At 39.5% G+C, this 12,829-nt stretch overlaps 1 pseudogene; it reads left to right on the top strand.

Annotated features, from left to right (window-relative positions):
- Positions 1-263: 263 nt before the first annotated feature.
- LOC130868655 (liver carboxylesterase-like) lies at positions 264-7,451 on the top strand (annotated as a pseudogene).
- The last annotated feature ends 5,378 nt before the right edge of the window (positions 7,452-12,829 follow it).

Genomic DNA, 12,829 nt, shown 5'->3' with positions numbered 1-12,829 from the left:
AGTTATGTGTCTCTGCATTAACTATTGCTCACTTTGAGCAGAAGTCTATTTGATCTGAGCTAACAGCAGTCCTAATTTCTGTGTATAAACATAAGTATGTAGAAGACAATTCGACACTATGCCCACTTAGTAAAATAATAGCAGCAAGTTACCCATAGGGTCCATGAATTCTACAACCATGGGGTTTTGACCAGATAGGAAATTTTCCTGTGTATTAGTCCTCAAATCCAATCAGAATGTCCTTAGTTACCCCCATAACGGCCATGCCCGCAGTAGATACATCTTGCCAGACAGGAGATATTTGTAGCTCATCAGTGGGTAAGACCACTGATGTTTGTATTCCTCCATCAACCTGCAGAGCCCCTTTCAGCACTGTGAAAGCTAGTCAGAAGGGAGGAAGCTTCTAAAACTTCTCATCTGGCAAAACCAAAATCTTCTGTACATTAAGCAACACGTCATTTTCCCAATCTACTGGTCCCTGGCACCTCCAGTATACTTTCTGTCTTTATTGACTACTCTAGATGTATTATACACATGTAGCAAATATAATTTGTACTTCAGTACATGATTTATCTTACTTAGGATAATGTCCTCAAGATTCCCTTATATTATAGTATGTTTCAAAATTTCCTTCCTTTTTAAAGTTAGAGATTCTGCTGGTGCTTATAGGTTTTCCTTCAAAAATCCATGACTTTGCCGGGCGGTGGTGGGGCAAGCCTTTAATCCCAGCACTTGGGAGGCAGAGGCAGGCGGATCTCTGTGAGTTCGAGGCCAGCCTGGTCTACAAGAGCTAGTTCCAGGACAGGAACCAAAAGCTACGGAGAAACCCTGTCTCGAAAAATAAAACAAAAACAAAAACAAAAAACCATGACTTCGCTACCCTTAGGTTATTTACTAGGTTTCCAGTAGCAAACATTCTTTTCCTCTTGTTGAGTGAGTCTTAAGTCATTGTTATGGCTCATAGATGTCATAGTGCAGTAGGAGTGTTGGTTGTTTCCCTTCTTTGAAAGCTTGCATGGTACCTGCTGGTATCATGAAATCTCGTCCTCAGTGAGTAGGCTCTCAAGTCAATTCCAACACAAGGGCCTCTGGGTCCTGGGTCTGAAGTGCATGGTGTCTTTAGCAATAGGGATTTGTATTCCACTTCAGAGGGGCAACAAAGGTTTTGGGAGTCTCTTGGGAAACCCTGAAAAATAACTCAAAAGAGGGCTTCTCATGCCTTCTGATGGGATTTTTGCTAAAAGGTCTTCTGTTCTTGAAGGGAGCATTGTCAGACCAGATGGGAGAATTGGAAAAATAGTCTTCTAGAGGTAAGAACACAAAAATTTATGTGTTACTAAATGACCCACCTCAAAAACATGCATAAAAGTAACATTATATGAACTTAATATGCTGTATTTATGTGTTTAGTTACATACATGTATACATAAATATATATATAAAACAATTAATGAAAAAAGAGGGCATGAATTTGAAAGGAAGTAATGAGTAGGTAGTGGGAAGGCTTAGAGGGAGGAAAGGGGCGAGAATGATGTAATTATAGCAAAATCTCAAAAAAATAAAAGAAAGCATGTATAGCATGTGGCTCCTGCATGAACAATATGTGGTGCTTGGTTAACAGAAAGAAGTGTAAAGAACTCCTGAAAAGAAGCCGTGTCTGCAAAGACTGATTGATTATAATTTCAGTTCTGTGGAGAGACTGGAATTGTTCAAAGTCCAATAACTAGTTGTCTTGTCTTGGGCTAGTTCTACCTCTCCCGACAGCCATTCCTTGCCCACCTCCATGCCGGAACTAACATCTGTGACTAATAGAATCCTTTTGGAATATGTTAACTTAACAGATCACTAGCTTTCACCAGCTCAAAAGCTAAAAATGCCATAAGATACCTTGGACCTTCCCTCTGCTTGCTGTAGCCACCTCTGAAGTACTTGCCTTGATTTATGAGATTATCTGCTTTCTGGAAATATCAAATTTCCTAAAATTGCTTCCATAGTGGAATATAAAATTTTGGGTAGCTAAAATCTGTGTTGATGGGTCATGGTCACTCAAAATGACTCCAGAAAAAGCTATCTCTTGTTACTTTTAAAAATTTTATGCAAAAATAAAGCTGAATAGTGTTCTATTCCATTATCATTATATCATAATTTAATTATTTATTTGTCCATTAATGAGTATTTGGGTCACTGGCACCTTTTGTCCATTGTGAATAATACTTCTGTGAATATTGCTGTACAAATACCTCTTCAACATCTTACTTTCAAATTGGGGGGCATATATTAAGCAAGAGAATGTCTGGAATCACCATAATTCTACTTTTAATTTTTAAAGAAATATCCACATTGTTTTTAAGAAATTTTTTATTATATCTCTTTTGTTATCTTAAAATGAAATTCATAAATAATACATTCTATCTTCAAAGATAATTTTTAAATTTTATATAATATCAAGTGATGGGACACTAAAAGGAAATTATTCATAATATAAAATATATTTCAAATGAAAAAATTTAGGCATGACCATTAGAGTTACTTAATTTATCATAATAAATGAATTTAAAATTTAAAGAATAAGGAACCTTAAATGCATGTTACATAATGAAAGACATTTATCTGGTGTCCGGTGTGTGTGTGTGTGTGTGTGTGTGTGTGTGTGTGTGTGTGTGTGTGCTAGACAGGATTCTGATTTCAACTTCATAAAATTCTCAAATAGTCAAAACCATGGAGACAGTAAAGAAGTTCATTAGCTGCCAGGGTTGTAAAAGGGAAGGAATAAACACAAGAGATTTTTAATGCAGTGAAACTATCCTGTTTGGTAATATAAGTGTGGCTATATGTCATTATAAATTCTCCAAATTTGTAGAATATACAGCACCATGAACCCTACTATAAACTATAGTCTTCAGGGAATAATAATAAGCCAATGTCCATTCCTTATAATAAATGTACCATTCTCATGTAGAATGTTAATGTTAGGAAAGACTAGGGTGGGGTGGGGTGTATGGAAATTCTTTGTACTTTCTGCTCCATTTTTCTGAGAAACTAATGCTATTCTAAAAAATAAATTATATATCATTAACAATTACTTAAGCAGTCAAGAGCCGAATCTAGATACTTTTCAATAGAAAAGAAAGAAAGCAGACTGGTGAGGCAGGTTAGTGTTTGATCCTTTGCTCATCAGTAATGTACTTGAGTTCTGGGTCTAATCTCTGGCACTGGAGTACATAAATCAATATGATTGACTATTATTGAAACCTAAATTTTAATATCTTGTAGTAAAGGCTAAATAACCACATAAATACACACACAGAGAGACCTACCCACATATACATAAAGGATAGACAGATAAATATGCAACTCAGTTCAGGAGTATTGTGTTGGCTACACAAATGATGTAACTGATGTTGCCAATAGTTACATAATGCTTTAGATTGCTAGTAAGTCCTAGCAAACTTCCAAAGGAAGTACATTGAAGCTTTCTTCAGTATAGATAAATAGATGATAGATAGATAGATAGATAGATAGATAGATAGATAGATAGATAGATAGATGATAGATAGATAGATAGATAGATAGAGATAGATAAATGATAGAGATAGATAGACATAATGGATATATATACATGCATATATATATATATACAGACACAGACATATAGATACATAGATGCAAATGAAGAGATAAGAAGATAGATATTGAAATATTTTTCTGATTATTTGAGGGTAAATTACAGACTTTTTTCCCATGTTCCCCAATACATTAAGGTGTGTTTTATGTTAAGAATATTCTCTTGGGATGGTTTTTCTAGATTCATCCATTTGCATGAAGATTTCAAGATGTAATTGTTTTTTTACCACTGAGTACTACTTCATTATGTAAATGTACCACATTTTCATTATCAATTCTTTGGTTGAGGGGCATCTAGGTTGTTCTATATTCTGGTTATTACAAGCAATGCTGCTATGAACATAGTTGAACAAATGTCCTTGTAGTATGATTGTGAATACTTTGAATATATTCCCAAGAGTGCTATTGCTGGAACTTGAGGTAGGTTGATTCCCAATTTTCTGAGAAACCATCATACTGATTCCAAAGTGGCTGTACAAGTTTTCACTCCCACCAGCAATAGAGGAGTGTTCCCCTTACTCCACATCCTCTCCAGTATAAGCTATCACTGGTGTTTGCGATCTTGGACATTCTGACAAGTGTCAGATGGTGTCTCAGAGTCACTTTGATTTGCATTTCCCTGATGACTAAGAATGTTGAGTAGTTCCATAAGTATCTTTTGGTCATTTTGAGATTCTTATGTTTAGAATTTTTTGTTTATATCTGTACCCCATTTTAAAAATTGGATTATTTGGTACTTAGATGTCTAGCTTCTTGAGTTCTTTGTATATTTTGGAGATCAGTCATCATCTGTCTGATGTGGGGTTGATGACTATCTTTGCCCATTCAGTAGGCTGCTGTTTTGTCTTATTGACTGTGTCCTTTGCCTTGCAGAAGTTTCTTAGTTTCAGAAAGTCCAATTTATTTACTGTTGCTCTCAGTGCCTGTGCCACTGATGTTATACTTAGGAAGTGTTCTTCTGGTCCCCTGCATTCAAGGCTATTTCCCACTTTCTCTTCTCTGAGGTTCAGTGTGGCTGGATTTATGTTGAGGTCTTTGATCCATTTGGACTTGAGTTTTGTGCATTTGGATAGATTGGATTTATTTGCATTCTTCTACATGTTGACATCCATTTATGCCAGCACCATTTGTTAAAGATGCTTTCTGTTTTCCATTGTATAATTTTAGTTTCTTTGTCAAAAATCAGATGTTCATAGGTGTATGAATTAATATTAGGGTCTTCAGTTTGATTCCATTGATCCACCTGTCTGTTTTTATGCCAATACAAAGCTGTTTTCATTACTCTAGCTCTATAAACCCTCCTGAGTGAGGTAACCCTGAACCAGAAAGACAAACATGTATGTACTTACTCATAAGTGAATATTAGATGTGAAGCAAAGGATAATCAGCCTATAGTCCATAAACCTGGAGAAGCTAAGTAACAAGGAGAACTCTAAGAGAGACATACATGCATCCCCTGGAAAGGGGTAATAGACAAGATCTCCTGAGAAAATTGGGAGCATGGGTGGGGGGAAGAAGGGAAGACAGAAGGGGAAAGGAGGGGAGGAGGGGAGGGGGAAGGAGAACATGAGGGAACTGGATGGTCGAGATGGGGGAAGGACAGAGAGGGAGAACAAGAAAAGAGATATCATGATTGAAGGAGCCATTATGGGGCTAGCAAGAAACATGGCACTAGGGAAATTTCCCAGAATACACAAGGATGACCCCAGCTAAGACCCTAAGCGATAGTAGCGAGAGTGTCTGAATTAGCCTTCTCCAGCAACCAAATGGACAACTACCTTAATTGTCTCTGAAGAACCTTCATCCAGCACTTGATGGAAGCAGATACAAAGAAGCTCAGTGAAGAACTGGACTGAGCTCCCAAAGTCTAGTCAAAGAAAGGAAGGAGCAATAACTTAAGCAAAAGGGTCAAGGCCCCAAAGTGATATGTAAGACTTGATTGAGACTCCTGTCCAGATCACCCAAGCAGCAGGATGTGATCTGCCCCGCTGAAAAAAGCACCAATCTACTCCAAGAGGATGATGGGCATTGAAGAGGCTCCTTATGGAGTTGGTTAGCCATTTGGGCAAGAAACTGCTTTTGCCTGGACTGCTTGACTAGATATGCAGGACCCACAGAGAAATGACTGCTGAACTTGCCTAAAGGCCAGGACTCAGCCAGCCCCATCAGGAACACACACACAGGGCAGGTGACAGGAAGCCTCATCCATGTGAAAGATGGTGAACTTGGTGTCTATACGTTCCTGGGGATTCCCTTTGCCAAGTCACCTGTGGGACCACTGCGCTTTGCTCCCCCTGAGCCCCCTGAATCATGGAGTGGTGTGAGAGATGCAACCTCTGAGCCAGCCATGTGTCTGCAGACTGATTTCATGAGTTCAGAGTTTTCAAAGAAGAGGAAGATTATCATGCCTCCCATGTCTATGTCTGAGGACTGCCTGTATCTCAACATCTATACACCAGCTCATGCCAATGAGGGCTCTAACTTACCTGTAATGGTGTGGATTCATGGTGGTGGACTGGTTGCAGGAATGGCTTCCATGAATGATGGATCCATACTGGCTACTACTGAGGAAATAGTAATCGTCTCGATCCAGTATCGCTTGGGTATCCTCGGCTTCTTCAGCACTGGAGACAAACATGCCACAGGCAAATGGGGCTACCTAGACCAAGTGGCTGCCCTGCACTGGGTCCAGCAGAATATCACCCACTTCAGAGGCAACCCTGGCCAGGTCACCATTTTTGGCGCTTCAGCAGGAAGAACAAGTGTGTCTTCACTTGTTGTGTCCCCTATGTCTCAAGGACTCTTCCACAGAGCCATCATGCAGAGTGGAGTGGCCCTGTTGCCTGAGCTTATCTCTGACACATCTGAGGTGGTCCACACAACGGTGGCCAACCTATCTGGATGTGAGCCCAAGGACTCAGAGGCCCTGGTGCACTGTCTCCGAGACAAGAATAAAGCAGAGATTCTGGCTATTAACCAGGTCTTCACTATGATCCCTGCTGTGGTGGATGGGACATTCCTACCGAGGCACCCTCGGGAGTTGTTGGCCTCTGTGGATTTTCACCCTGTCCCCAGCCAGCATCATTGGTGTTGACAGTGACAAGTGTGGCTGGGGAGTCCCCTTGTTCATGGGCCTTGATCATGTCATAAAGAACATAATCCGAGAGACCCTGTCAGCTGTTCTGAAGAGCAGAGCAGCATACATGATGCTGCCTCCTGAATGTAGTGACCTGCTAATGGAAGAGTACATGGGGGATGCTGAGGACCCACAGACCCTTCAAGCACAGTTCAGAAAGTTGATGGAGAACTTCATGTTTGTGATCCCTGCACTCCAAGTAGCACATTTTCAGCGTTCCCATGCTCCTGTCTACTTCTATGAGTTCCAGCACCAGCCCAGCTTCATCAAACATGCCAGGCCATTCCACGTGAGGGCTGACACGTGAGGGCTGACCATGGTGATCATGCTGCCTTCATCTTTGGCTCTGACTTCTGGGGTTTGAGACTTGACCTCACTGAGGAGGAGAAGCTGCTGAACAGGAGAATGATGAAGTACTGGGCCAACTTTGCAAGACATGGGAACCCCAACAGTGAGGGTCTCCCCTACTGGCCTGAGATGATCCATGATGAGCAGTACCTGAAGCTGGACATCCAGCCTGCTGTGGGCCGAGCCCTCAAGGCCAGGAAGCTGCAGTTCTGGATGAAGACTTTGCCCCAGAAGATCCAGAAGCTAAAGGGGGCTCGGGACAAGCATAAAGAGCTTTAGTGCCAGTTACAGGAAAGGTGTGTGGTGTTGGGGGTGGATGAGGTCATCCCGAGGATACAAAGTCCATTTATTTATTTTTATTCATTCCAAACTCACATAAGCATTTCTAATCTCAGCATTTCCCTTTCACTGTGTATGACAAACACTCTGTGTGCTACTCCATATCCTTATGGACACATTTTATTAGACTCATAAATGGTCCCACAACCATTAAAAAAAAAAAGACTTGATTGACTCCCCACAGGAAGCCTTACCCTCTCTGAGGAATGGATTGGGGGTGGAGGGAAGGTGGAAGGAGTGGGAGGAGTGGGAACTGGAATTGGTATGTAAATTTCAATTAAATAATAATAATAATCATAAAAGTAATATATTATATAATACATTATTAAGAGCAAAAATTTAAACATGATATAATTTTATTCAATGTATAACCATATTTCCATTTTGTCAATTGTGTTTTTTTCTTTACAACAGTTCTTTTAAGATCCAGGATTCTGGTTTGGGCCAAATACTATTTTGGACGGTAATGTTGCTTTAATCTGAAAATGTCAGGCAGACTTTTCCTATCTCTTATGACACTTATATTTTTGAGTAGGTAGTCATTAAATGTCCATTTGGTTTTATCTGATGTTTCACAGTGATTTTTCAAATCTTGTGTTTTCATAAGGAATCCCACATACCCTCTCACTGCATCTCATCAACAGGTAGATTATTTTATTGTATTTCATTATTAGAAACAGAGAATGTTTTCACCAGGAAAGAAAATATCTAAGAAAAGTAAGCTCATACAAAATAATACAACACACTGCTTAATTATGTTGTTTATTATAACTAAGCATAAGTTGATTTCATCTAAACACAGCATTTTCATCGAAAAGAAAAGTAATCCCTAGTGAACATAATTTAGTGAACAACAGCTTTATTGACAAGAACTGAGACTTTTGAAGTAAGATTATGTTGTGTTGAAAAATAATGTGCTGGGTAAAGCATCCTGTCAAAGGATGAGGTGGCACTTAGCTGGAGCTTAGTTGGTAGCCAAAAGATATTGCTCTACCGTCAGTATACTTGGGAATTCCTGTATCAGAAGGAAAGGGGACCACCTCTCGAGATGGTATATTGGGTCGTTGAGACAGGTTAGCTGTAAACTGCTTTCCCACAGTTCAGTGAAATGAGAAGAGCGAGATTCATTTTTCTCTCCTTTTGCTTCCATCTGATTTTGTTCTACTAGCAAAGTACTTGAAGTAAAGCATCTATTAATCTTGGAACAACCACTGAATTTAATTACCATGTCTAATGTTAGCTTGTACAAAGTGTTATAGGGATATGTTTTCTTCCATAAGAAGTACAGCACAATATGTTCTTCTATTTCAAATCCATTTTACTTAATTCCAGTGCTTTGACAAGAAAAAGCAATACTGCTGCCGACCTTCATATTCAGGCTGCTATCTCTTGCTGAACTGCACACCTGAGAAAAATCACATCCCACTTGCCTTCATCCTGACTGCTATGCAAAACAATTTCCATTTGCTACCCACTACCCTCCACCAAAAAATAGAATGAAGAGAACATGAATAATTGTTGTGTTCCAAGGGACCATAATGAATTTTATTAGTGCGCAAAGCATATTGCATGAATTTGCCAGGGGTCTTTATTCTGAGCTCGCATATGTTCTACAAAGCTGTCATTTAAAGCTACACAGAGTGGTGCTGAATGGTTCATTCCCTTCCCTTGTATGGCTATTCACCTTTCTGGGCGAGTAGTGGGTAGGTGGGACACTCCACATACTATGATGAAAATCTACACAAAGTTTCTCTTTCCCCATACATTTTTTTTGAGAAGTTAGTAGAAATGAAAATGGTAAGTCATATTAATTCTCTGTGGGAGTCTCTTGAATTAAGAGGCTTTAAAAACTATTTTCAGCAGAAAGGTTACTCAATGAGATCATGGATGGAAGGTACAGGGCAACATACACGGAAAACAGTACTGAAGGAGTGAGGGAAGAAATTTCAAGACTAGAAAGAGGTATTCAAGTTATACATTGGAAAAACTACACAAACTCCTTAAAATTTGTCTAATGGGATTTCTTTTCTGCAGAGTCCAGGAAAGGGAAAATAATTCTGACAGTTGTTTGCAATCTCATTAATGAAGGTGGATTAGAACACATTTCCAATTTTAGTATTGGGGGTTTTAGTCTTATGAAGCAGAATCAGAAAGAGCTATATTAAACAAGAATAATAACCTTATCTTTACCATGAACCACAGCTTTCTAGATCTATTACATTTTATTTCTTCTAATTACTGGAAATGATTTTATATTATAATAAAATATAGCTTTCCTCAGTTTTACTCCTATCTAAAATAATTATTACATATTTCTGAATGGAACTACATACATATTGAAGATTTCAAATTAAAACAACAAAAGATAAAAAATACATATGAGTTTCTTTATATTTGATCTATGATAGTAACTAACAATGTGTGGATTTTAATATTTCTGCTTTTATAATTCAAATCCTAAGTCCTACACTCATAGTTTTTTATGAGTTGCCATGGTCATGGTACCTCTTCATTGCAATAGTAAACCCTAACTAAGACAGAAGTTGGTACCAGGAACTGAGTTATTGTGATAGGCCTGATCATGTTTTTGTTTGGAAGAATGTGGACTTTGGTACTTCAGGATAGGAAAGCAGTAGAATGCTTTAAGCACTGCTAAATGAGACATACTAGTAGGAGCATGGAAGACATAGTTGTTAAGAGTTATTTGAACTGCTTGGGGCTCACTCAAGAGGCTTCAGAGAAGAATTTTAGTATGCTGTGTAGCACAATTAATAAAAACCCAAAGACAGAAATTGGGGTTCAACCTGAAGGTCAGAAAAGCAAAACAGCCAGCCACTGGTTCTTACTTCTACCTCAGTCCAAAATGGCGATTCTACCTCCAGAAATCTCAGAATGATTCTGTGAGAGTTGTCTCCTCCCATTTTATAGTCCTCTCTAATGCTGGGATTAAAGGTGTACACCACTACTACCTGGTTTCTATGGCAAACTAGTGTGACTACTGAGATTAAAGGTGTGTGTCACCACTGCCTGGTCTGTAAGGCAGTGCAGCTGTTTTACTCTGAACTTTGGGCAAGTCTTATTTATTAAAATGCAAGTGAAACATGACTACAATGGTGCCTAGAGATCATTCTTGTGACATTTTGGTGAAGGAAGTGGCTGCATTTTGCCCTTGTACAAAAAATCTGCATAAGGCTAAAGTGAAGAGTGTTGGATTAATTCCATTGGCAGAAGGAAGCTCACAACAGCCCGATACAGACTCTGTCATGTATTTATTAGTGATAACTCTAATGAAGATACATAAAGAAAGAAGCAATCTGAGCAAGAAACAATATTCGAGGAGAAAGCACCATAAAGCTGAATGGAGCTAAGTTCTTTGTGCAAGGAGATAAAAAAGATTAAGTAATGGAATAAAAGCCAGTTCAAATACTATTTGAAGTTCATTCTCTTTGGAGGGATACCTTGCTCAACCTAGATATAGGGGGAGGACCTTGGTCCTTCCACAAAGTGATATGCCAGACTTTGTTGACTCCCCATTGGAAGTCTTTCCTTTTCTAGGAGTGGATGGGGGTGGAGTCGGGGGGAAGATAAGGGGAGCAAGAAGAAGGGAGGAACTGGGAACTAGGATTGGTACGTAAAATGAGAAAAGGTTGTTTTAAAATGAATGAATGAATAAATAAATAAATAAATTGAATGGAATTAAATGATATAAAGGAGTGGTGACCTCAGGACAAGATTCCACCCAACTAAGTTTCCAATTTGTGAAAAGAAATTTTAAAAAGTTTAGAGCAGGGTGTGGTGGTGCATGCCTTTAATTCCAGCACTGGGAAGGCAGATGCTGTCAAATCTCTGAGTTTGAGGCCAGCCTGGTCTAAAGATCAAGTTCAATGACAGTCAAGTTTAGGCAGTAAAGAAAAACAGAAAGCTCGTGAAGATGTAATTAAACAAGGGGACCATGTTCCAGCCCCAGTACGCAGCAGAACTTGGCAGCTTTGGCCAGATGGTTCCATGGTTCTGGCTTTAGAGTTGGGGATAGAAGAAATGAGTTATAGAAGTTGTCTCTGTTGGAAGTCATGTGTCATGATAGGTGTCCCTGAATAGAGGATTAGAGATGACCTTGTGTGAAGCTGTGAAGTTACAGCCTGGGAGAACCCAAGATGTTAGAGATGCCAGAGTAATGGGATACCTGCCATAAAGAGATGCTAATAAGGAGTGCCAAGAGAAAGAAGTGTGTGGCAGTCATAGAATGGAGTTGGGGACCCGAAGAGCATTTTGACATCAGGCATGGAGAGGCAGAGTTTGGAGTTTGCCCAGCCAGTTTTCAGTCTTGTTTTGGTCAGTTCCTCTCTATCCTCCCTTCCCTGCACTTTGGAATGGCATTGTATATATGTATATATGTTGGAAATATGTGCTCTGCTTTTTAATTTAACAGGAGATTAGAGTTAACAGATTACGTGAGTCTCAGAAGAAATTTTGGACTGTTAGAGATTATTGGGACTTTTTTTTTCAGGTCCTCAAAACATTTTCATTAAGGAAAAAGACATGACTGAAATCATTCCCCCAGTAGTATGCTAGTGTGAGGCTATAGAACCACACCGCCCAGACCCCACGTGGCAAATTACAAGCTACCATTATTTGGGAGACTGAGACATGTCAACTACAGTCTTTTTATATCTGTTTTTAACCTGTTCAACTAATTCTATTCCTCTGGTCTTTTAGCTATTTCTACAAGTAAAAAGAATGCATTAATTGTCTTTTCTTGTCTTCTTTTTTTTATGTGCAAGCTATTTTTTATTTTTTTTAATTAATTAATTTATTTATTAAAGATTTCTGCCTCCTCCCCTCCACCGCCTCCCATTTCCCTCCCCCTCCCCCAATCAAGTCCCCCTCCCTCGTCAGCCCGAAGAGCAGTCAGGGTTCCTTGCCTTGTGGGAAGTCCAAGGACCACCCACCTCCATCTAGGTCTAGTAAGGTGAGCATCCAAACTGCCTAGGCTCCCACAAAGCCAGTACGTGCAGTAGGATCAAAACCCATTGCCATTGTTCTTGAGTTGAAGTTGGACTGAATGCATTTTTTGCATTATGATTATAGCTATAAGCCTTTGGGAGTCGGCGAGTGGAATAAGGTGGTTTGAAAACAAATGGACCCCAATGTAGTGGCACTATGGAGTGGTTGCCTTGTTGGAGTGGGTGCAGTCTTGTTGGAAGAAGTGTCACATGGGGTGGGCTTTGAGGTCTCTTTTCCCAAGCTTCACTCAATGTGACAGTCAGTCAACTTCCTTCAAGGCAAGATGTAGGACTCTCAGCCCCAGCATCATGTTTGTCTGCAAACTGACATTCTCCCCTTCATGATCATAATAGACTGAACCTCTGAAACTGTAAGCAA

Source organism: Chionomys nivalis, chromosome X, assembly GCF_950005125.1.
Source record: "Chionomys nivalis chromosome X, mChiNiv1.1, whole genome shotgun sequence".
NCBI classification, from domain to species: Eukaryota; Metazoa; Chordata; class Mammalia; order Rodentia; family Cricetidae; genus Chionomys; species Chionomys nivalis.
This window is presented reverse-complemented; position numbering and strand designations above follow the sequence as displayed.